Here is a 24,124-nt window from a genome sequence, read left to right on the forward strand (position 1 = left end):
TATAGAAGAATTATGCTAATTGTTGTTTTCATTGACTTTTTTTAAACTAAAAAAGTTGACAGTTTTATTTTCACATTTCACAATACAAACAATAATAGTTTGGGTTTTTTTTTGTCCTATTACTCCCTGTGGGAGACTGCAAACTGGCAAAGCCCTCACAGTTTAAGGATTAAGCTAAAGGCTAAACTCTTCCCCACATATCCGTTTTGCTTATGAAGCTGAGTATTTGTACTCATCCCATCCCCATCCCCTTCCTCACCTGCTTAAGTTGCTAGAGGCAATTTACATGCCTTTCCTCTCACCCTTTGTTTGTTCTGATGTTGGTTGATTTCAGTTATCATGCATGGTAAGGGGATTCCTATTTATACTTTAGATGGATTTCTGGTCTTAAGAGAATTCCTGTTTATGCCTCAGATGTGTGCCTTTGTATCAGAGACTTCCTTATTTGCATAAGGCTCTGCACTATATAATAAAGCAGACCGGGGGCTTGTCTTTGCTCTGGCTTGCTATCACTATATTATGAGTGATATAATAAAGCTTGCAGGGAACTCCCAATCCCATACTTCTTTTCTCTGAGTCTATTTCTTCATTCTGCACCATTCTCACTCAGGACCTGGACAATTACTATCTGTGCTGATTCACAGCAGCAACTCTCCTCCAAAATTATTCTTTCTTTGATAGGAAGAGGAAATCTTCTTTGTCATGCTGTTAGAAAACACCCAGAGTCACAGCAGTGCATTCTCCTGGTAAAGTAGAACAAATAATACAAAACTGATAGAAAAAGGCTCCCTTCACTTCTTATCTGTCTGGCTGAGCCATTCCCAACAAGTGGTCATCATTATGGGATGGGTGGGAGGTCTTGTCTTTGGGGGACCAGACATCATTGGTATGTGCCCTCCATAGGGGGCCTCCTTCAAGGAGCAGGTCCCACTGGCATTACCCAGGAGGAAGATGACTCATCATTAATTGGCATCATGGGAGGCCCCTCATGCTGGCATCATTTCAGGACAAGGAGGACTTGGAACACTTAAGGGCAGTAGGCTCAATGCTCCTACAGGAGGAGGCAGAGAATGGCATAGGAAGTCTTTCTTTGCTGAAATGCTGCGGTTGTTTTATCAGTCAGGCTCTGAGCTTGCTCTTCCATCCCTTTCTGGGAGTAGTCTTTCACATTCTCTGTGTTTCCTACCACTGCAGAATGTCATTCTCACAGATGAAGACTCATGGGTGAGGTGGGTATTGCAGAGTCACAATAAAACTTGGGCATGTTGCTCTTCAGGCTGTTGGCCACTCCATTCCAATTTTCATTCACTCTTTAGTCTTATAACCAGCACCTCAATATCACATGAGTGAGACTGAATCATAGTCTTTCCCCCAATGGATTTTCTATTATCAGCATTGGAGCTGCCAGATGCCAAAGCTGGCAATCTGACAGTCACCATGAATTTCTTCCTCCTTCCTCAAATTATTTAAGAAATCCTGGATTCCACCCTTAATCATCTCTCAAATAATTCCTTTCTCCTCCATTGCTATGACTATGGCCAAACTCCTTCACTTCTTAACTGGAGTTTTGCAATTGTTTTTTAATTATGCTCTTGGCCTATCACCTTCTCCCTTTCAGTCCACCCCTTTCCAACTACCAGAGTGAATATTCAACAAATGCAAACCCATTCATTCATTTCCCTACTAGAAATCCTTTGGTGCCTTTCCTTTTGCTTTCAAGTAAAGTAAACCCCTTAGAATGGCATACAGGTTCTAACATGATCTGCTATGACCACACCTTACTAAGTGCATCTCCTTCCCACAGAAACCTTCCAAGCTCAGACTTTATCACTTTCCTTGACTCTTGCCTTTTGCATATGCTGTTTCTTCTGCCTAGAACTTGCTTCTCATCTCCTTTTCCAAGCTAAATTTTATCTGTCTCGGTGACTCAGCTAAGTGTTACCCTTCTTGAAAGTGTCTCCTTGACCATCATTCCTTGGCAAGGTAACCACAGCTATACATCTATAACCACTGGTTCAAATGTCACAATCCTTAACATTTGTAGTAAAATAGTTGATTTTCTCATCTTGCTCCACCATTAGTCACCTAGGACTGTAGCGACATAAGCTTTGCCTAAAATAAGTCCTTGATATATACAGTTGCAGGAATGAAAAAAGCACATATTCCTTATGAAATATGAAGAATTTTTATAACCACACTTTATTGTCAGTAAGACAGTTCTTTTTACAAAGGTGAGAGAAGGTCTAAGGTATTTTCATTAACCAGCACTTGGTCTACAATGAAGTTGGATTTATAAGACACAATATACAATTGTTTCCGGAAAGTACAATGGTCAAAATGTTAGCTCTTTTGAAGGAGGAGAATAATTTTTTTAGCAACATTTTTGCCCTGAGGGTAAAGAACACTCAGAAAGCTGCCTTGCTTTTGCTCCAACTTCAAAATAGATTTTTCACAGACCCGGTCCTTTAGTGACTCTTGTTTAATGCATGTGTCTCTTGCAATATGGGAAAAATAGAAGAGAAAACAAACAATAAAAGTACAGATAAAATAGAGGGCATAGGAGGTTGTGGGGTAGATTGACCAAAACCCTTAAAATTTTAAAGTCCAATAAAAAGAGAAAGGAAGATGGGAAGTAAGATAAACGGTTGAAAGGACAGAGAAAGCCCCAGCTTCATGCTTTCTGAGATTCAACCTCCAAAGAAAAACGTGTTTCCCTGTGCTTTTTATTTTTTTGGCTTTTTCCCAGTGCTCTACTCAAAGAATTCCCTAATCTTCATCACTGAGCTCCTCAAGGTTGAACACCATTCACACATAATCAGTAATTTCACTTGCAGTCTGTGGGGCAACTTGTGTTTCTGCATTTTTGCAGTTCAGTATGGGGAGGAGGTAGAAATGACCTTGGCCTAACACAGAAACTGTTTCGTGACCTGGCATCACAAATATTAATATTTTCTTAGTTTAATTAATATATTTCCAACCCTCAATTAACTTGGAATAACACTCTAAAGAGAGAAAGTGTTATATAGATGCTATTATTTTTCTATTCCCTGTTATGAATTCAGTTTTTCTACTGAAAAGAAATTAAAAGCCTTATCATAAAATTAAAATGAATTCTAAGAATATTATGAAAATGCAACTACATTCTTAGTCATTTATTTTGTGTAAAATGGATGGAGGAATATAGTTTAGGACTAAAAATCTAAGACCCAGAATAAAAGATCATGGAAGGTCATATTGATTCTAATAAGAATACAAACAATGTGGAGAATATTAACTGTCCACATAAAGCAGAACAAAATCTTTTTCTATGAAGTTTTGTGTTCTTGGGTGTGGAAACCACATCCTTGTTGAATCTCCAGCTCTAGCCTAATGCCAGGAACACAGTACATACTCCAAAAACATGAATTTAATAATTTGGTCTGAAAGACAATTTGGAAAGCGTGCACCAATAGTTTTAGGATGACTTTTAGTTAAGTTTTAAGATAATCATTAAAACATAATCTCTACACAGCAAAGTGATTTAAGAAAAGAACAAGTTAGATAAAGTCATAACCCATTTTAAAAATACCCTCCAGCATGATTTAGAAAAAATCCAAACTTTACACCAGGATCTATCATTTAATTCTTGCCAACATCCCTGACTTCATGTCTTATCATTCTCTTCTCTGATCTCTAAATTTGTGTTGTTTTTTCCTTTCTATTCCCTGTTTCAAGCCATGTTCCACTTTAGGGTTTTCACCTCTACTCTTTTTTTTTAACCTGGTATATTCTTCCTTAGATACTTTCATGGTGGCTCCTTATCATTCTAGTCTCTTCAGCTGTCGCATGCTTCTAGAGGTCTGGACCATGCCATTGAAAAGAGTTACCACTGTCCCTCTACTCTATTTAATACCCTGCTTGATTTTTATTAGCATTTTGTACCATATAAAATTTTACTATTTATTTTCTGGTTTACTTACTCTAAGCTCCACTTGATTTCTGTTATATTGATGCAAAGTGAATGATTTGTTAATGAATGAATGTTAAATCCATGTCCTTGGCCTTAATAGAGAAGGCTCTATCAATTATTTTTCTTGATTACCTCAGTATTGGGCAAAGAGAGATCCTAAATAGATGATACTTTGTACTTGGTCTTTCAGCTTTTAGGTACAATTAATGTGATATAATCTTGCAGCATGTTGAGTATGGCAGCCCAGATCCTGATACATCTATGATATAAAATGGTGGAGAGAAATGGAAATGGATATCTGAACAGCTGAGAAGAGTTTTTTGTTTTTTTTTTTTTTAAATAAATTTTTATTAATGGTAATGGGATGACATTAATAAATCAGGGTACATATATTCAAAGAAAACATGTCTAGGTTATTTTGTCATTAAATTATGTTGCATACCCCTCGCCCAAAGTCAGATTGTCCTTCGCCACCCTCTATCTAGTTCTCTGTGCCCCTCCCCCTCCCCCTAACTCTCCCCCTGTCCTCCCTCCCCCCACCCCTGGTAACCACCACACTCTTGTCCATGTCTCTTAGTCTCATTTTTATGTTCCACCAATGTATGGAATCATGTAGTTCTTGTTTTTTTCTGATTTACTTATTTCACTCCTTATAATGTTATCAAGATCCCACCATTTTGCTGTAAATGATCTGATGTCATCATTTCTTATGGCTGAGTAGTATTCCATAGTGTATATGTGCCACATCTTCTTTATCCAGTCTTCTATTGAAGGGCTTTTTGGTTGTTTCCATGTCTTGGCCACTGTGAACAATGCTGCAATGAACATGGGGCTACATGTGTCTTCACGTATCAATGTTTCTGAGGTTTTGGGGTATATACCCAGTAGAGGGATTGCTGGGTCATAAGGTAGTTCTATTTGCAGTTTTTTGAGGAACCACCATACTTTCCTCCATAATGGTTGTACTACTTTACAGTCCCACCAACAGTGAATGAGGGTTCCTTTTTCTCCACAGCCTCTCCAACATTTGCTATTACCTGTCTTGTTGATAATAGCTAATCTAACAGGGGTGAGGTGGTATCTCATTGTAGTTTTGATTTGCATTTCCCTAATAACTAATGAAGCTGAGCATCTTTTCATATATCTGTTGGCCATTTGTATCTCTTCCTGGGAGAAGTGTCTATTCATGTCCTCTCTGAGAAGAGTTTTGATCAGAATGTTTATATTCCAGAAAACACCTTGATAATTTTGTATGGTTGCAAAAAGCAAAATCTTAGAAGCTTTACTTTTTTAAAAGAAGAACATAAAAAAACAATAAAACAAACAAGAAAACCCCAAAGGTAAACTGCTTTGCCTGAGGAATTCAGATAAATTTAAGGAAGGGGGAAGAAGAAGAAAAGGAGCGTTGAGGCTATGAAAACAAACTGGTGTCAAGGTCACCAAGGTAATTGTAAAAATAAAAATGTTTAGCATTACATTTTATTATTTGTATTTTTTAAATTGAATTTGTTGGAGATGACATTGGTTAATAAAACCAGATAGGTTTCAGGTGTGCCATTCTAGAATTCATCATCTGTGCCCTGTGCCACACCTTCACCACCTAAGTCAAGTCTTCTTCCACCACCATCTATCGCCTTGACCCTCTTCTCCTTTCCCCACTCCCCTGTCCCTCCTGTGATTTCTACACTGTTGTCTGTGTTGATGAGCTTTTTATCCTTTACTTAATCCCTTCACCTTTTTTACCCATTGCCCAACACCCTTCCCCTCTGACAGTTGCATCTGTTCTGTGTATATAATTCCTGTGTGTTCACAAGTGCGCGCGTGCGCGCGCACACACACACACACACACACACACACACACACACACTGCCCAAACCATTAATAAATTCTGTTAACTTTTTGCTTGGTGACTCCTCTTGTGAGAGCCTCTTAAAATGATCGAGAAATAAGGGTTGAGGTCCATAGCTAGGTGGCCTGGACAGAGCAGTCATGGAAAGTGAAATGTGAGTGAGATCAAGAGTCAGTGGACAGGACCTTAGAGCTAAGGCTGACCTTAAGAATGTAATCCTCCAGAGGCTCACAGAAAACTTGGTTAAGGCCCAGATTCTGGAACAAGAATAAACTTTTTTTGACCATTTACTAACATCCAAGGTGAGGTATAAAAATCAATAAATTGGGACTTCAGTTTCACCTATCACATGACCTCATTTCTATGTGAAAGACTAACAATGGTTACCCTTCTATCTCTTACAAGGAAGGGGGTTCCATCTAGTTCCAGATAAGTTTCCAAATATTAAGAAGCCTTAAAAAATAAGTAGAAGGTGCTCTGGCTGGTAGCTCAGTTGGTTAGAGCATTGTCCCAAAGCACAGAGGTTACTGGTTTGATCCCCAATCAGGGCACACACAAGAACAAATCAATGTTCCTGTCTCTGTCTCTCTCTTCTTTTCTCTCTCTCTCAAATCAATAAAACAAACAAACAAAAATGTAGGTGGTAAATACATGGTGGGGCTAAAGTAGGTTTACAGTTGCGAGTATGCAAAACAGAATTTATTCTTGTATTATTTTTAGTAATTTTGTATTATTTTTCATATAAACAACTGTAAACCTATTTTAGACCCACCATGTATATATTTTTCTGTCATCTTTTATTTTTAATTTATAGAGGACTGAGATTATTATATTCACCTCTGCTAGCAATACTGGGTAACATCATAAACTAAAAATTAAACATTGTCTATAGAATATAAGGATCTAATTACATATCAGAGAGAAAAAAAGGGGAGGTATAAATTCTCCATGAATCTGACTTGTATGTGTGAGTGTGTGTGATGTGTTAGAAAACCCAGGATAGAAATTGGCTGTCTACCTGCTATAATCAGGTAGTTTTTCAAAGAAATATCAAATTGAACCAAGGACACCATGATCGCAGTCAGAAACGGACATGACAGAGTTGACTCAGTGGACTCAGGTTTTAGGAGGAGAACGCCTGACCTGACTGATGACGCACTACTGCTGACTTCATGTCTGGTCTGAAGTATCATATGTTGATTCCGGCTGCACCTCTGAACCTGACTTCACTTTCAATGTAACTGTTCCTCATAACATGAACTTTCTACAAAGTCTTTTGTTAATTATTAGTTTATCATCTCTTGTTTGATTATCTAAACTTTTGTAAAATTCTAGTGACTGAGGTGGCCTTAGCATTCCCCTCAGCTTGACTACATTTTAGAAAGCTTTCTTCCTAACCACAGGCCCCTGACCACCTTTATCTTAGAATACTTTAGCAACTTGCTACTGTAAATTCTTTCTCTGTTTCTTTGAGGTATAAATCTTTCACAACCTAGGAATATCTTTATCAAGGTCCTCATAGTTAGTCCCCCCCCTCAATTCTTTATTTTATTTTATTGGTTTTAGAGAGAGAATGTAAAGTAGAAAGAGAGAAAAACACACTGATTTGTTGTTCTACCCATTCATGTATTCATTGGTTGACTCCAGGGATTGGGGATTGCGGATCAAGGACTGAACCTGCAGCCCTGGCATAGCAGGACAATGCTCCAACCAACTGAGCAGCTGGGCCAGGGCCCTGGGAGTTACCTTTTGAAATGCGATCATCAAGAAAGCTACCACTCTATTTCCCAGTCTCTGTTGGAGGGTTGTAGCCCAACTTTGTAAGTGCCAATCAGCAAACAGAAATGGCCTAATCACTCTGACCAAAATTCCCAATCCCCACAGTCCTTCCCACAGTATTTTCCATTAGTTACTCAGACTTTAAAATCCTCCTGCTTTTTTGTTTCAGGGGAGTTGAGTTCAATGTCTCTCCCCTATTGCAATAGTCTTAAATAAAGTCTTCCTTTCCTTTTAACTGTAACTTTGGTGCATTTTTTTTATAATGGACTGATCTGTTTTCTCATTGTCCTAAATTATTTACTCTTTTGATATGAGGCAGTATTTTCCAGTCACTTTTTTTTTTTTTTTTTTTTCATTTTTCTGAAGCTGGAAACAGGGAGAGACAGTCAGACAGACTCCCGCATGCGCCCGACCGGGATCCACCCGGCACGCCCACCGGGGGGCGACGCTCTGCCCACCAGGGGGCAATGCTCTGCCCATCCTGGGCGTCGCCATGTTGCGACCAGAGCCACTCTAGCGCCTGAGGCAGAGGCCACAGAGCCATCCCCAGCTCCCGGGCCATCTTTGCTCCAATGGAGCCTTGGCTGCGGGAGGGGAAGAGAGAGACAGAAAGGAAAGTGCGGCAGAGGGGTGGAGAAGCAAATGGGCGCTTCTCCTATGTGCCCTGGCCGGGAATCGAACCCGGGTCCTCCGCACGCTAGGCCGACGCTCTACCGCTGAGCCAACCGGCCAGGGCCTCCAGTCACTTTTAAATCACTAAAAGACTACTTTTAAATACGAGGTTTAGAAGAAATGTAACTGAAATGTGTATCCATGACAGAAGTAGTGAATGGTAGATGCAATGAAGAACAAAAATAATCCAACTGTCAAATATAAAAATTCAGGTAATTGGATAATACCAAGGAATAATTCAATGAAAAATACTCTCCCATTCTTTACTCTGAAAACACACACAGATCACACACACAGATCTCTCTCTCTCTCTCTCTCTCTCTCTCTCTCTCTCACACACACACACACACACACACACACACACACACAGTGAAATACTAAAAATTTCTTAACCTAATGCCACTCACAAAAAGTGCTCAAAATTTGTCAAATTCTTTTGCCAAGTAAGGAAGTCTTTCTGATATGACCTGTGAAATACAAGAAAATGTTTTTGACAGAATGCTAACTATTGATATTCTGGGAAGAAGCAATGCTTGTATCACTAGAACTACTAGTTTAGAAAATAAAAGGCATAGTATTTACAATGGATAAAAAAACACATGAACAAATTTTGATTATTGTTAACTAGATTAAGTAGGTGTTGAAAACCCAAAACTGTTAAGGGGAAAAAAAAGAAAATCCAAACCAAAACAATATACTACATACACACTGACATAAAACCTATCTCAGAAATTTGGGTTTTCAGTTTTCCTTCTAAGTAGAACAAAATGTAACATCCACAGTTTGTTCATAAAGAAACACCTGACAGCCTTAGTTTTGCTCAGTTTTTTGACATTGTTGTTCTTCTGATGTTAAAACCAAACCTGTAAATATAAAATGTATTGACCAATACTTTTAGTTTATTTGAAAACAGCAGGATGTCTGATTCTCCAGAAGATATTTTTTGCTCCTCTTTCTTCTGTTAATAAGGGCAATTAGAAGCATAATGGTCCGTTGTGACTGGAGGCTTCCTAGTTAAAACTCCTCAGCAGCAGCTGAAAGCCTCCCACCTAGAGTTCTCTTCCAACAAAGATTAACACTCTATTATCTACTTACTTCAGTCATTTAAACTTAATTCAGCCCAAATCATCTCTCCTTAAATTGATTATATTATGTTTTCAGTCTTACTGAACTAAAATTAGTTATTTAGTGTTCAGGTCTGTTATAGGGGCTGTAAAAATGAATGGAGTGGAATGAAAAAAAAAGCCTAAATCTAAAATCAGATTTTGTGTTTTCATTCACACAATTTCTTAATAAAAGAAAAGAACACATGGGCATGATTAATTATATCACTCAGACTACTAAAATTCTGTGGTTAATATTTGATGATTGGTAGCTTTAGTTTGAGGTACATTTAGTTTGTTGATGCAATTTGGGTCGATCATGCTGTTTTTAGGTTGGAAATAACACATGACATCATCGATACATAATTGAGAGAAATGTATATATTTTTTGGTAGCAGAAATAAATATTTGGAAATTTATGTTTAAAAAGTCCTCTGGGCATTCCCTGGTTTAGTGAGACAAATTTAAGTTGATGTATGTTATTCTGTCACTCTCCCAAGTAACAAGCTCATTATTCTTCCTGATGTCCTGTTGCCTAACATGATGTGAGTTATTTCATTCTTAGGGCCTTATCTTTATTATTGTCATAGTCAAATGTAAGCCAGAGCATGAGACTAAGAAAAGCAGACTTCTGTTTTTTCTGTATATTTATAACGATCAATTTTTACATGGCCATTCCCAAGTCAACTTCCATTTAGGGTAAATTTCCATTTTTAAAAAAATAACATTTCTAACTCTAAGTAGCCTTAGTATTGTGAAACCTTAGGGGTGCTTTCAGTCTTTTCAAAGAATAGTAACAAAACTTTGTGGAGACTAAAAAGAAATAAAAAAGCAGTATATTTTATTTTTCCATATTATATACATCCAGAATCTTCAGCATGCACCCACGACCTTGACCTTGCCATAGATACTTGCAATGTTTTGACTCCTTGCAAATGAAAATAAAATATCTTAGTATTTTAATTTATATGTCTCTTTAATACCTCCCTTAAATGTTTTTATATGTGCACTAGAAATTTAAATTCTCTTTCTTTGTTGTTGAATTAACTATTCTGTCCTTTGCCCATTTCTCTTAGTGTCATTATTTAGACAGTCTTTCTATGTTTTCCTAAGCTTTCTTTTTGTTGTAATATGTACTCAGAAGTTTTGTAAATCTCTTATTTTCATCCTTTCAGATTTCTTGCTTCACTTTTAACTGAAGGAAGATATTGTTCCTGTACTTACACTTCTTTTAATAGGTGAAATTTATTACAGAATAAATCTTTGAAAGGAACAGATGTTACAGCAGTTTATTTTAAAGTTCATAGAATTTAAGATATGTGAATATTTCCTCATCTGTAAAAATTCAAACAATAATACTGATAGCACAGGACTAAAATAAGCATAACACATAGTAGGGTGTAAGCGGAGGTAAGCAGTTATAACACATTCCCTCCCTTCACTTTCTCCTGCCCTCCTTCCTAGATAATGTGTTTGAAAGAGTGTCATTTTCAGTCTGCTCCTGGCATAGTCTTCTTGAGTTCTGTGCATCCAAATAGACTACTTTATCCTGATTCCAGTCTGCCCATATTTAGCAGAATTATTGCCTCTGCTCCTATGGTATGTTTTATTAGAGATATTTGTTTATATACCTGTCTCTATCACCACTGTGCATTCATTGAGAAGTCTAGCACACTGCTTGACACAGTTATTTGTGTGTGTGTGTGTGTGTGTGTGTGTGTGTGTGTGTGTGTGTGTGTAGTCTATTCTTTCCTCCAATTTATGTGTTTGGAATTTTCAACTAACATTGAGCTATATCTTAATAACCCCTTTGGTGTTACAAAGTTTGCAATGATGGTATTTGGTTGCAAAGTTAGCATTTCAGTAATGATTGGTTTCTTCCTAGACTTTAAATGTGTAATGTGGATGCCACATAAGTAAATCTAAAAATAGATTAAAATTATGTCAGTCAATGTTAACTTTTTGTCAAATTAAATAAGAAATTATTAGAGATTACAAATGTTTACTTGTAACCACATGCATTAATAAAGGTTAGACATATAGATTTACTATGCATATGTTTATATATAAACAAATATCTATATACACAATATATGTGATAAAATACATGAATGTATATCATAATTTATATATAAACATGCAATAAATATTATTAAAAGCAAGTTTTAAAAATACCATAGTATAGTTTAATACATTAATTATCAAATTTGACTTTATTATTGTTGAATTTGACTTATTCCATGATATAATTTTTGAAAAATCGAATTAACATGTAAATGATTTTTTCCTTCACTCAGAAATTTTTAAAGAATTGTAGCCTTTGGCTACTGAGGACGTGTTGTTCAGAAATAGCACATTTTCCTAAGATTTTAAATAATTTCCTTTGTATCAGAAATATAGATTTAAGGGTAGCAGAATAGGCCAGCCCAACAATCGCTACTTTGGCATGAGGATTCTTTGACCTGAAGACAAACAAGAAAAGTTCTCTGCTCTCTGCCCTTCCCCTGCTGGCCTAAAAGCAGGATCTGTTTGTATATTTGTCCATCCACTCAGTCAGTCACAACCAGCAGGAAGTCAAGTTAATCAGTGAAGACAACTCAAAACTGATACCTTATCAGTCCAGGGACCAGAGGAGTCTACATAAAAAACTTTGCTAAAACTAGCCTTTGTTGCCTTGGTGAGGTTTGTAGAGCATTGCCTGATGCGCTAGGTTGCTGATTGGATTCTCAGTCTGGGCACACATAGGAACTGGTCGATATTTTTATCTTTCTGCCTGTCTTTCCATCTTCTCTAAAATCAATCAATAAAAGGAAAAAACAGAAACAAAAAACAAGCCCTTATTTACCATTAGTTTTTCCCTATATCTGCCTTCCCACAATTGCCACCCCTGGAAGCTGAAATTCCTTTTCCTTCGTCTTGTCATTTTTCTACAAAATTTTTGTTCTTTACTAAAATACTATATAAGTTTTAACCACCCATTCGAGTTATCTACCACTAAGTACGCCCAGTGAATGCAGGATGCACCTGTGAATGAACTTGTTAGTTTTTCTTTTGTTGGTCTGTTCTTTGTCTTTGTCGTTAGCAGAGCCCCAGTCAATGAACCTAACTAGGACAGGTAGAGGAAAAAGCATTTTCTTCCTTCCCCACAGATTCAACTTTTAATTACGCAAGCTTTCATTTTAAGTATACCTGTACTCTTTCCATACCAAAACTTATATTTGATACTTTCTGAGACAAAATCTAAAATAAAATAATTTTATTCTGAAAGAAAATTGTTTTGAGTTCTAATAGTTATTTCAGTGGGGATAAAATCAGTCAATTAAGTACCTATCTCAAAATATAAAGCCTGAAGATATAGTGTATAAGTCAAAGACTAGGACAGCAGTGTCCTGTCTTTTGATCAATTTCTCTATGAAATCAAGTAAGCTCTATTTCATTTACTATTGACTTTCTATTCAGAGCTCACCTAAGACTATTTCAAGTTAGAAAAGGTAATTCTCATTCAACACTATATAATTTTAGCTGCTTTTTTCAAGTTGTGTACTAAATGTGCCAAAAACAGTATGCAATATTAGAGAAGCCCAACTATTGCAGAAAATATTTCAACATTACCTATTAGAGTTTAAGACAAAACTTCTTTAGCTTTTTTAAATCAAAATATTCTTGTTGTTTAAAAACATTAATCATCTTATCATGCTGTTTGAAGTAATTGACTATAACTTCATAAACCCATGTTTTTACACATTTAAAATATTTTAACAGCCTGACCTGTGGTGGCGCAGTGGATAAAGCGTCAACCTGGAAATGCTGAGGTCGCCGGTTCGAAACCCTGGGCTTGCCTGGTCAAGGCACATATGGGAGTTGATGCTTCCAGCTCCTCCCCCCTTCTCCCTCTCTCTGTCTCTCTCTCTCTCTCTAAAAATAAATAAATAAAATAAAAATAAATTTAAAATATTTTAACAATTGTAAATAAACCTTGCAAATGGACTGTTTTCTTTAAAGACAATAGCCTTATTTTAAATTAGTATCTGTAAAATGTGCCTAGAATATATTTATATCTTTTTGATAAGAAATATACTGTAATACATAGTGAAATTGAGAATTTGTGAATAGTTTCATAAAACATTAGAAATTATTTTACCTTCTGTCAGAGGGTCATAGATAAAATGTACTAGTCTAATTATTTGCTTGTTATATGTAAAAGTTTGAAAAGTAATTGTATAAGTCTAAATTATCTTTTTGAAAATGACTATCTCAACTCAGAGAGTAAAATATATTTAAAAAGACATCAAGTTATAGATACATTAATGCACAACAAAAATATTTTGAGATTTTCTTAATTATACATTTTAATCCTCATGTATAATCAAAAGAGTTCATGAACCAGCCTCTGGCATTTTTCTGCCTCCAGCTCTGTTCTAACACAGATGGTAGTGCTAGCGGTCCCTCATCTATTGGGGGGGTTCCAGAACACCCCGTGGTAGGCAAAAATCTGCGAAGTAGCGACCTTATATTTTATTATTTATATATATTTTAAGGCATTATAAACCCTCTCCATGCTCTTATAAACCTTTCCCACACTGTCAGTTCTTTAATTTTGAAGAGCTAAGAGGTAGGGCCTGTGAAGAAAATAAAACCATCAAGCCTGATCCACTTCCTTTTTAAGATTTTTTTTATCGCCCTGGCCGGTTGGCTCAGTGGTAGAGTGTTGGCCTGGTGTGCAGGAGTCCCGGGTTCGACTTCTGGCCAGGGCACACAGCAGAGGCACCCATCTGCTTCTCTACCCCTCCCCCTCTTCTTCTTCTCTGTCTCTCTTCCCCTCCCGCAGCCAAGGCTCCATTGGAGCAAAGATGGCCCGGGCGCTGAGGATGGCTCTGTGGCCTCTGCCTCAGGCACTAGAGTGGCTCTGGTTGCAACAGAGCGACACCCCAGATGGGGAGAGCATCACTCCCTGGTGGGCATGCTGGGTGCATCCCGGTCGGGCGCATGCGGGAGTCTGTCTGACTGCCTCCCCGTTTCCAACTTCAGAAAAATACAAAAAAAAAAAAAAAAAAAGAAAAAGATTTAAAAGAGAGGAAGGGAAAAGGAGTGAGAGAGAGATAAAGAGAAGCATTAAACTTGTCCATTTAGTTGTGCACTAACTGGTTGCTTCTCATATGTGTCCTGACCCGGTATTGAACCCGCAACCTCAGCACCCTAGGAGGACACTCTATCCCCTGAGCCAACTGGCCAGGGCCATAATCCATTTACTTTTGAATAAAGAACACATATGTGGCTCTCAACTTTTTATTGTACAATAATTTTTTTCTTTAAGGATCAAATACTTTGTTAATATCCATGTTTCCAAGCTGGACTTTTAATATCTCTTCTACAAGAAAATGTATAACAGAAAGCTATCACAGAAAGAGTAGTATCTATATGGATGAGATATAGATTAAACTACCTACTTCTAGAGAATTCTTTTGTGTGTATGTGCTTCTGATCCTGTTCTGACCCAACTCTGGCCCATTACTATTGAAAGAACTAAATATTCTTTTAAGTTTTACAAATTTGTTATGCCCACTGTGCTGGGATAATCAGCTAACAGAAGAATATGCATTACATAGAGAGAAGAGGCAGGTGGACTGAGCCCCTTTCCAGAGCCTATCAAGTGAGGGGTGAGTAATGTTTTATGAAATTTTGCTGTCATAACGCAATACAGTATTTCACATTACCTTGTGAGCTAAAATAACATATATTGTGTAAGTTGAGTTCACTTTGAAAAGGCACAACCTGGTACACCTGGGCCATTGAGGTGTTTCTTCTTTTTAATCTTTGAATTTTCCTGTGTTAAAAAACATGGCATAATCAAATGCAAGAATCACCTTTTCTTGATACTTACAACGATTTTTGTGTACTAACATTAAGACAATATGCAAGTTATAGCTAAAGATTGACAGTAAGCTAATAACTAACAATAGCTAGTACATGAACTAGAATTCACTGTATATCACAGCTCAAAAAAATTTAAATGTAAGCATTTTTAAGTATATATTTTCTGACTAAAGTGCCAGCTTATCATTTGGGAGGGTGACTTTTTATGTTGGGTTTATGTATAACAACAGTTTTAATCTTAATTGGTAGTTTCCTATGGGTCTTTCACTGAAATATAAATTAGAACATGAATAAATTTAAATGTATTTGGTCATTTGAAAGTCCTATAATGTTAATAGTTCTTAAGGTATATGTCCAAAGCTCTTTGTATATAATTATGTACATAGCATTAATTCTTGGCTCTATATAAATGAGCACAGGAAAAAAGCCACTATCCCAGGTAAGGGCAGATATTCTCATGATAGACATGATGATTACACAGGGCTGGAAACGGTATATTATATTTTTAAAAATGTAATATGTCTTGGTCTTAAAGCTTTAGAAATTTGAAATTATTTTCTATATTGTAATAAAATCTTAAATTAAATATATGCAGTTCAGCTCTGCATATATTGACTTTGAGATGCCATTAGTGCATATGCTTAATAAGCAGTTGGAAGTATGATTCTGAAGTTGAAAAAACAATTTTTCTCTGGAAACATAAATTTGGGAGCAACTATAAAAGGGGTAGCTAAGTGCTTGTTTTTTTCTGATTTACTTATTTCACTCAGTATAATGTTATCAAGGTCCATCCATTTTGTTGTAAATGATCCTATGTCATCATTTTTAATGGCTGAGTAGTATTCCATAGTATATATGTACCACCTCTTCTTTATCCAATCATCTATTGAAGGGCTTTTTGGTTGTTTCCATGTCTTGGCCACTGTGAACAATGCTGCAATGAACATGGGGCTGCATGTGTCTTTACGTACCAGTGTTTTTGAGTTTTGGGGGTATATACCCAGTAGAGGGATTGCTGGGTCATATGGTAGTTCTATTTTTAGTTGTTTGAAGACATAAAAATGAGACTAAGAGACATAGACAAGAGTGTGTTGGTTACGGGGGGGGGGGGGGGGGGGAGGGAAGGAGGAAAAGAAAGGAGGGGGATAGGGGCAGGGCACAAAGAAAACCAGATAGAAGGTGACGGAGGACAATTTGACTTAGGGTGATGGGTATGCAACGTGATTGAAAGACAAGATAACCTGGAGATGTTTCCTTTGAACATATGTATCCTGATTTAATGTCACCCCATTAAAATTAATTTAAAAAATTTTAAAAAAAAGGGGTAGCTAAGGTAATGAGGATGGCTGGGAAATCCTGCATGGAAATGTAGAGCTTTAAAAGAGAAGGCCAGGGAGGTTGAACCAGCAAAAGAAGATGAGGCTACTCCCTTGTAAAAGTTTTCAGTGGAGGCCCTGGCCAGTTGGCTCAGTGGTAGAGCATTGGCTTGGCGTGCAGAAGTCCCAGGTTCGATTCCCAGCCAGGGCACACAGGAGAAGTGCCCATCTGCTTCTCCACCCCGCCCCCTCTCCTTCCTCTCTGTCTCTCTCTTCCCCTCCCGCAGCCGAGGCTCCATTGGAACAAAGATGGCCCGGGCGCTGGGGATGGCTCCTTGGCCTCTGCCCCAGGCACTAGAGTGGCTCTGGTCGTGACAGAGCGACGCCCAGGATGGGCAGAGCATCGCCCCCTGGTGGGCATGCTGGGTGGATCCCGGTCGGGCGCATGCGGGAGTCTGTCTGACTGTCTCTCCCCGTTTCCAGCTTCAGAAAAATACAAAAATACAAAAAAAAAAAAAAAAAAAAAGTTTTCAGTAAAATATGGAGAGAGCAAGATTGCTGAGGGTTTTTATTACAAATAGGTGCTGAATTTTATCAAATGCTTTTCTGCATTCATTGATATGATCATGTGATTTTTATCTTTTATTTTTTTATGTGCTGTATCACGTTTGTTGATTTACAGATACTGTACAATATTGTATCCCCGGAAACAATTCCACTTGATCATGGTGTATGCTATTTTAATGTATTGCTGAATCTGGTCTGCTAATATTTTGTTGAGGTTTTCAGCATTTATGTTCATCAGGAATATTGGCCTATAATTTTCTTTCTTTGTATTGTCTTTATCTGGTTTTAGAATTAGGATAATACTGGCCTCATAAGATGAGCTTGGGCGTATTCCCTCCTCTTGAATATTTTGGAATCTTTTCTGAAGGATAGATGTCATTGATTCTTTGAATGTTTGGTAAAATTCACTGGTGAAGCCATCTGGTTCAGGACTTTTGTTTTATGGGAGTTTTTTGACTACTGATTCAATTTTTTTAAATTATTTTTATTTATTTATTCATTTTAGAGGAGAGAGAGAGAGAGAGAGAGAGAGAGAGAGAGAGAGAGAAGGGGGGAGGAGCAGGAAGCTTCAACTCCCATATGTGCCTTAACCGGGCAAGCCCAGGGTTTTGAACCGGCAACCTCAGCATTCCAGGTCGAGGCTTTATCCACTGCGCCACCACAGGTCAGGCCCGACTACTGATTCAATTTTGTTACTAGTTATAGATCTGCTCATATTTTCTGTTTATTCTTAATTCAGTCTTGGAAGAGGTATGTTTTTAGAAATGTATCAATTTATTCCAGCATTTAACTTTTCATAATATTTTCTTATAATTTTTTGTATTTCTGTGGTGTCATTTGTCACTTTGCTTTAATTTCTAATTTAAAATTTTAGATCCTCTCTCTCTTTTTTTGATGAGTCTGATGAAAGGTTTGTCAATCTTGTTTATCTTTTCAAATAACCAGCTCTTTGCGCCACTGATCTTTTGTATTTTTTAGACTATTTTGTTTATTTCTGCTCTGATCTTTATTATTTCTTTTCTTCTACTCCCTTTGGTCTTTGTTTGTTCATTTTTTGCAATTTCCTGTATGTGTAAAGTCAGACCATTATTTGAGATTTTTCTTGTTTCTTGAAGTCAGCCTGTAATGCTGTAAATTTCACTTTCAAGATTGCTTTTGCTGTCTCTGCAGATTTTGGAGTTGTTGTAGTCTCATTTTCATTTATTTCAAATTATGTTTTGACCTCTTCCTTGATCTTATTGTTAATCTGTTTATTATTTAGTAACATGTTATTTAGCCTTCATGTGTTAGTGTGTTATTTAGTTTATTTCTCATGATTGGTTTCTAGTTTTATATCATTATGGTCAGAGAAGATGTTTGATATGATTTTTTTTTTTTCTCAGTGAGAGGAGGAAACATAGTGAGACAGACTCACACATGTACCGTGACCAAGATCCACTGGGCACCCCTGTTAGGGGCTGATGCTCAAATCATCTGGCTGCTTTTAGTGCCTGAGGCTGACACTTGGACCAACTGAGCTCTATCCTCAGCACCCAGGGTTGAAGTTCAAACCAGCTGAGCCACTGACTGTGGGAGGGAAAGAGGGATAAAAGGGGGAGAGGAAGGGAAGAGAAGCAGATGGTCACTTCTCTTGTGTGTCTTGACCAAGAATTGAACCCAGGATGTCCATATACAGGCTGACATTCTATCCACTTAGCCAGCTGGCCAGGGCCTTGATATGATTTCAATCTTTTTAAATTTATTGAGACTTATTTTGTGTCCTAACATGTGATCTAACCTAGAAAATGTTCCATGTGCACTTGAAAAGAATGAATATTCTGATCAAAGACCTAAATATAAGACCTGAAACTATAAATTACATAGAAGGAAACATAGGTACTATGCTCATGGACCTTGGGCATAGAGCACAATTTATGAATATGACCCCAAAGGTAAATAACAACTCTGACAAGGGGTTAATATCCAAAATATACAAAGAACTCACAAGCTCAGCAACAAATAAACAAACAATTCAATTAATAAATGGGGAGAGGAACTGAATAGACACTTCTCCCAAGAAGACATACAAATGGCCAACAGACATATGAAAAGATGCTCATCTTCACTAGCTATTTGAGAAATGCAAATCAAAACTATGTACAATAAGATACCATCTCACAACTGTTAGACTGGCTGTTATCAACAAGACAGATAATAACAAGTGTTGGAGAGGCTGTAGAGAAAAAACCCTCCATTCACTGCTGGTGGGAATGCAAATTGTACAACCATTATGGAAGATAATATAGTGGTTACTCAAAAAATTAACAATAGAACTACCATATGACCCAGCAATCCCTCTACTGGGTATCTACCCCTCAAATTCAAAAACATTGGTATGGAAAGACACATGCACCCACATGTTCACTGCAGCATTATTTACAGTGGCCAAGACATGGAAACAATCAAAGTATCCCTCGATAGAGATTGGATAACAAAGATGTGGTACATATATATAATGGAATACTACTCAGCTATAGGAAATGATGACATAGTGTCATTTACGACAACATGGATGGACCCTGAGAACATTACACTGAGTGAAATAAGTAAATCAGAGAAAGAAAATAACTATATGATTTCACACATAGGTGGGATATGACACTGAGACTTATGGACATAGATAAAAAGAAAGTATGATAGTTACTACAGGGAAGGGAACTTGGGAAAGGGGAAGTGGACTTGAGTGAATGAGGAGGGGAAAGGGGGTAAGGGAAAGGGTGTAAAGAGGGACAAATATAAGGTGATGGAAAATGATTTGATTTTGGGTGATGAGTATACAACATGATCAACTGCTCAAATGGTATAGAAATGTTCACATGACCTATGTATTCTTATTGATCAATGTCACCCTGTTAAAGTTAATTTTCTAAATAAAATTAGAAAATAATGTATGTTCTGCTGGTTTGGGATGAAATTCTCTGAAGATATTTATTAAATCCATTTTATCTAGTGTTCCATTTAGGCCACTGTTTCCTTGTTGATTTTCTGTCAGGAAGATCTATTCATTGATATCAATGGGGTGATAAAATCCCCTACTATGACTGTATTGCTGTCAATCTTTCCCTTTAGGTCCATCAAAATTTATTTATACATACAGATGCTCCTATGTTGGGTGCATAAATGTTTACAAGTGTTATATTCTTTTGTTGGATTGCTCTCTTTATCATTATGTAGTGCTCTTCTTTGTTTCTTACTATAGCCTTTCTTTGTTTTAAAGTCTATTTTGTCAGATATTAAGTATTGTTACTCCATTTTTTTATTTCTATTTGCATAAACTATAATTTTCCATCTCTTTACCTTTAGTGTCTGTGTGCTCTGACGTTTTCTGAAGTTGGCCTTTGGGTGTGTTGGTTCTTAGGTGACTTGGGAGGAACTTTGGTGCAAGTCATTGTCAGACCCTGCTTGTGACTGGTACTGAGCAACCTTTTTGGAGCCACAAAGCAATCTACAGTTTTTGGATGCCTCTACTGGGTCTGAGTGTATACAAGAAGGATCAAGTTGTACACCAGGGTTGGCTTTTACCAGCATTGGGCCTGGGTCAGCAGAATTCCCAAGGTACCCTGAAATTCACCTCCACTTGCCTTTGCCTACTGGCTACCTATTAAGGTCAGTCACTGAAAGAGCCTCTGGCAGTACTGGAATTGTATAAGGTAGGTTCTCAGTGAATCACCATGTAAAGACAAATGGTGTTCACCAGATCAATACAGGTTTAATCCTGGTGCCAGTGCTGGGTCTGAGGCGTTCAGCAAATGTCCTAGGGTATACTAAAGCTATCTGCTCCTTGCTGGGTGCTCATAAACTTTTGTAGTGGGGCAGGGTCTCAGAGATTCTATAGGGGGAGGTCAGCAGAGTCTCTCAGGCCCAAACAGACCAATATTTGGTGGTGTGAAGGGGGGGCTCTGCACTACTTGAGTATGAGAGAAAAAATGTCTTCCTTTCTACAGCCATGCAACTCAGTCTGTCCTAAATTCCTCCTAAAGTCCATACTTATCAGGGTGAGACCACTGGGAACTGAGAGGGTGGGGCTAGTGTATCGTCCATGAGGCAAGGTGGCCATTAGGCTTGGAGTAAGATGGGGGAGTTGCCCCTATCCCAGAGCCACACAGCTCAGTCTCTCCAAGATTCTGCCCAGTGTTTATCAGGGAGGAGCCACCAGGAGTCAGATGAGTGGAGACACTAGGATCTCCTGGCTAGCAGATCTCCTATGAAGGGGAGGAACCAGTCAGGTTCATGGGACAGTTGGGAGAATGACTGTTGCCCCAAAGCCACAAAACTCAGTCATTGCCACCCCTGAGTCCACCCAGACCTCTACACTCTGTCCTAGGCAACTGATTCCTCAGCAGGGTGCAAGCTCCACAGGGCAGGGTGGCAGGGAGTTCAGAGGATGGAGAATTACATCCCTCAGGCTGATGCTGTTTGTCGGGGAGTACTCCCCCAAGAGAGGTGGTGTCTGTAAGGTGGGAGAAGAACTCAGCTCAGGAATTCTGGCAGGGTGTCCCTTCAGTTCTCTCCAGGGAGAATTTTAAGAGGGATCCTGTGTCTTTAGCAGACTCCTGTCTCTTCCTGGTATACAGAATCCCTGCTGATTTTTGCAGCAAGAAGTTGTGTGGCACCTATTCCTGGCTCTGGTGCTCTGGGCTGGGGAGCTAACCTTGAGGTTGAGACCCTACGCTTCTTTGGGGGCATCTTTGTAATCAAGATATCCCTGCAGAACCTCAGCCACCACCTGTGGGCGTGAGACCAGCCTTTTTTTGCATCTCCACCCGTTCTGCCAGTCTCACTGTAGCTTCTTCTATAAATCCTTGTTTATAAGACTTCTATTCAGTTAGTCTTCAGTTGGTTATGCAGGTTGAACGTTCTATAATTTAGTTGTAATCCAGTTTGGTCCTGGGAGGAGGAGAGCGGCACCTATTCAGCCACCATCTTAGATCTCAGTGTTTTACTCTTTGAAGGTAACTGATATAGGAGAAGTTTGATGTCCAAAAGTAAAACATTATTTTAATAAGTTGGAAATGATACAAATAGACATAAATAAGGGAACATTAAATATTATAAAATATGATTCACATTATGCAAAAGATTAGCAGCATAAGGAGAAAAAATAAGATATAATATTTAAATATATATTATTATATAACTAAAGCAGAATATCAAACAGTATATGCAGAATAACTGTCTAATTTTGTTTAGGAAAGAACACCAAAAAGTATATCCCCAGTGAGAAGACTAGAAGGAAATACCACTAAAACTTAAGAATATTTTTCACAGACTGGTAACACTGTGATGAAATATAATTTTATTTTTTTGTACTTTCTTTTTCTAAATTTTATATAAAGTATATATTACTTTTATTTATAAGAAAAATCCACTATCTTCTAATCTTAAATGAGTAGAACAACAGAAATAAAATAGTTTTTTTTTCTGAAAACATGCATATTCATCCACTCATAACACACATATGAATATGTGGGTGAGCACAACAGCCCACACATATTTTTTTCCTTTAGGATAGAAAAGGTAGAAATATATTCTATTTGTTCTTTGTGGAATTTGGGCACAAGCTCTGCAGCCCCAGGTTTGGTGGGAAAGTTACCCACAAATGACTTCAGAACAAAAGGTTAAATAGGTCTGACAATTGTTTAAAACTAAAGTTGTTTAATTATGTTTTTAATAGTACTCAAGTGAAAAATGCACAAAATAGGTTAATACCAGGAATTGGTAAGATATTTCTTCAGAAATTCCAACTGATAATTATTTTAGACATTTAAATAATGAGGTTTCATGGATTCTATTATCTGAGAAACACATGCCCGTGAACCTACTGAGACAGGGATGGAGCTAAGTGAGAACAGGGTTATGAAAAAGTCCAGCTTAGGAAAACAGGCAACTACTTATCAGTCTTTTAAAAATTATTGAATACCTTTATTCATATACATCTAGAAATTATTTTAAGGTTTCATTTAAAAACTGTGCCTCATCTACTTTTCAGCTAATTATATAAAGGAATAATATTAAATTATACCTTCATGTTGTTAATTTATTTTGTAGTATGCAAAGAATCTCAAGATCTACAGAACTGTATAAATTCTCATTGACTTTAATTCCATTTAAATCAACTGCTGATGAAACGCTGAGGTCAGAAAGAAGGCATTGTAATAGGGTATAACCTTTAAAACAGGTAGACTGTATTTTAAAAGGTTTATAAAGTAATCAAAAATTAAATAAAGACATTATTATGCTAGCTTTGAATACAGAATATTTAAGTAGAGAAGTTTTAAGAACAATTCTTAGGAAGTATATGTATGTACTAAATGTTAAACTATCATGCCAAGTAATAAGGCTAGTTGTATGGAAGGAAAATATTATGTAATTTAGCATAAAATATATTTCCTTAGCTCCCATTTTCTGACTGTAGGTTATAAAATAGAAAGAACAAAGCACATTGAGCACATGCTTTGCAGCATACCGAAGCAGCACCATGCATGAGAAGATTTCCTCAGCCCTAAAAAGTGGAGTAAGTAGACCTGTCAATGGTGGTAATGTTTTTAAGGTCTGCAAACATTTAGCCAGATGTTCTGTAAGACCTTGAACATGAGCTACAATTACTCTCCCAGTAATAAAGTGAAGTTTAAATAGTTGTTAGCTTTAATATTTCAAGGTTTAATCTCGGGGTTGGAACATGGTCCAATACTTTACATATTGATAAGATATTGGGGATCCAAGATGGGCAGGGATTTTTGGAGGTAGGGCTAGAGATGGGAGCAGGCAGGAGGGTGGTTAGGGGCCTGCTAGCCTTGGGGAGAAGAATAGAAAAAAATGGAAGTCTGCATGTTGGGTAAGAGTGAGCATGGATATCAGCTGAGGATGCAGTCATCAGTCAATGTAGGAGAGCAAACAAACGTCTGAAGCAGTAACACCAAAGGATTTACTAACAAGGTGTAACATGGTTTGATGAGAAGTGAATATGTTGAAACAA

The 24,124-nt window shown here is 37.4% G+C and overlaps 1 protein-coding gene and 1 pseudogene across 3 annotated transcripts in view; both read right to left on the minus strand.

Moving 5' to 3' along the window:
* The window catches only part of MAGI2 (membrane associated guanylate kinase, WW and PDZ domain containing 2), a 1,711,587-nt gene that overhangs the window by 488,744 nt on the left and 1,198,719 nt on the right, over window positions 1–24,124 (minus strand). The gene's annotated exons all lie outside the window — the stretch shown is intronic.
* On the minus strand, window positions 799–1,264 carry LOC136384140 (U1 small nuclear ribonucleoprotein C-like; annotated as a pseudogene).

This window comes from Saccopteryx leptura, chromosome 12, assembly GCF_036850995.1.
Source record: "Saccopteryx leptura isolate mSacLep1 chromosome 12, mSacLep1_pri_phased_curated, whole genome shotgun sequence".
Classification (NCBI taxonomy): Eukaryota; Metazoa; Chordata; class Mammalia; order Chiroptera; family Emballonuridae; genus Saccopteryx; species Saccopteryx leptura.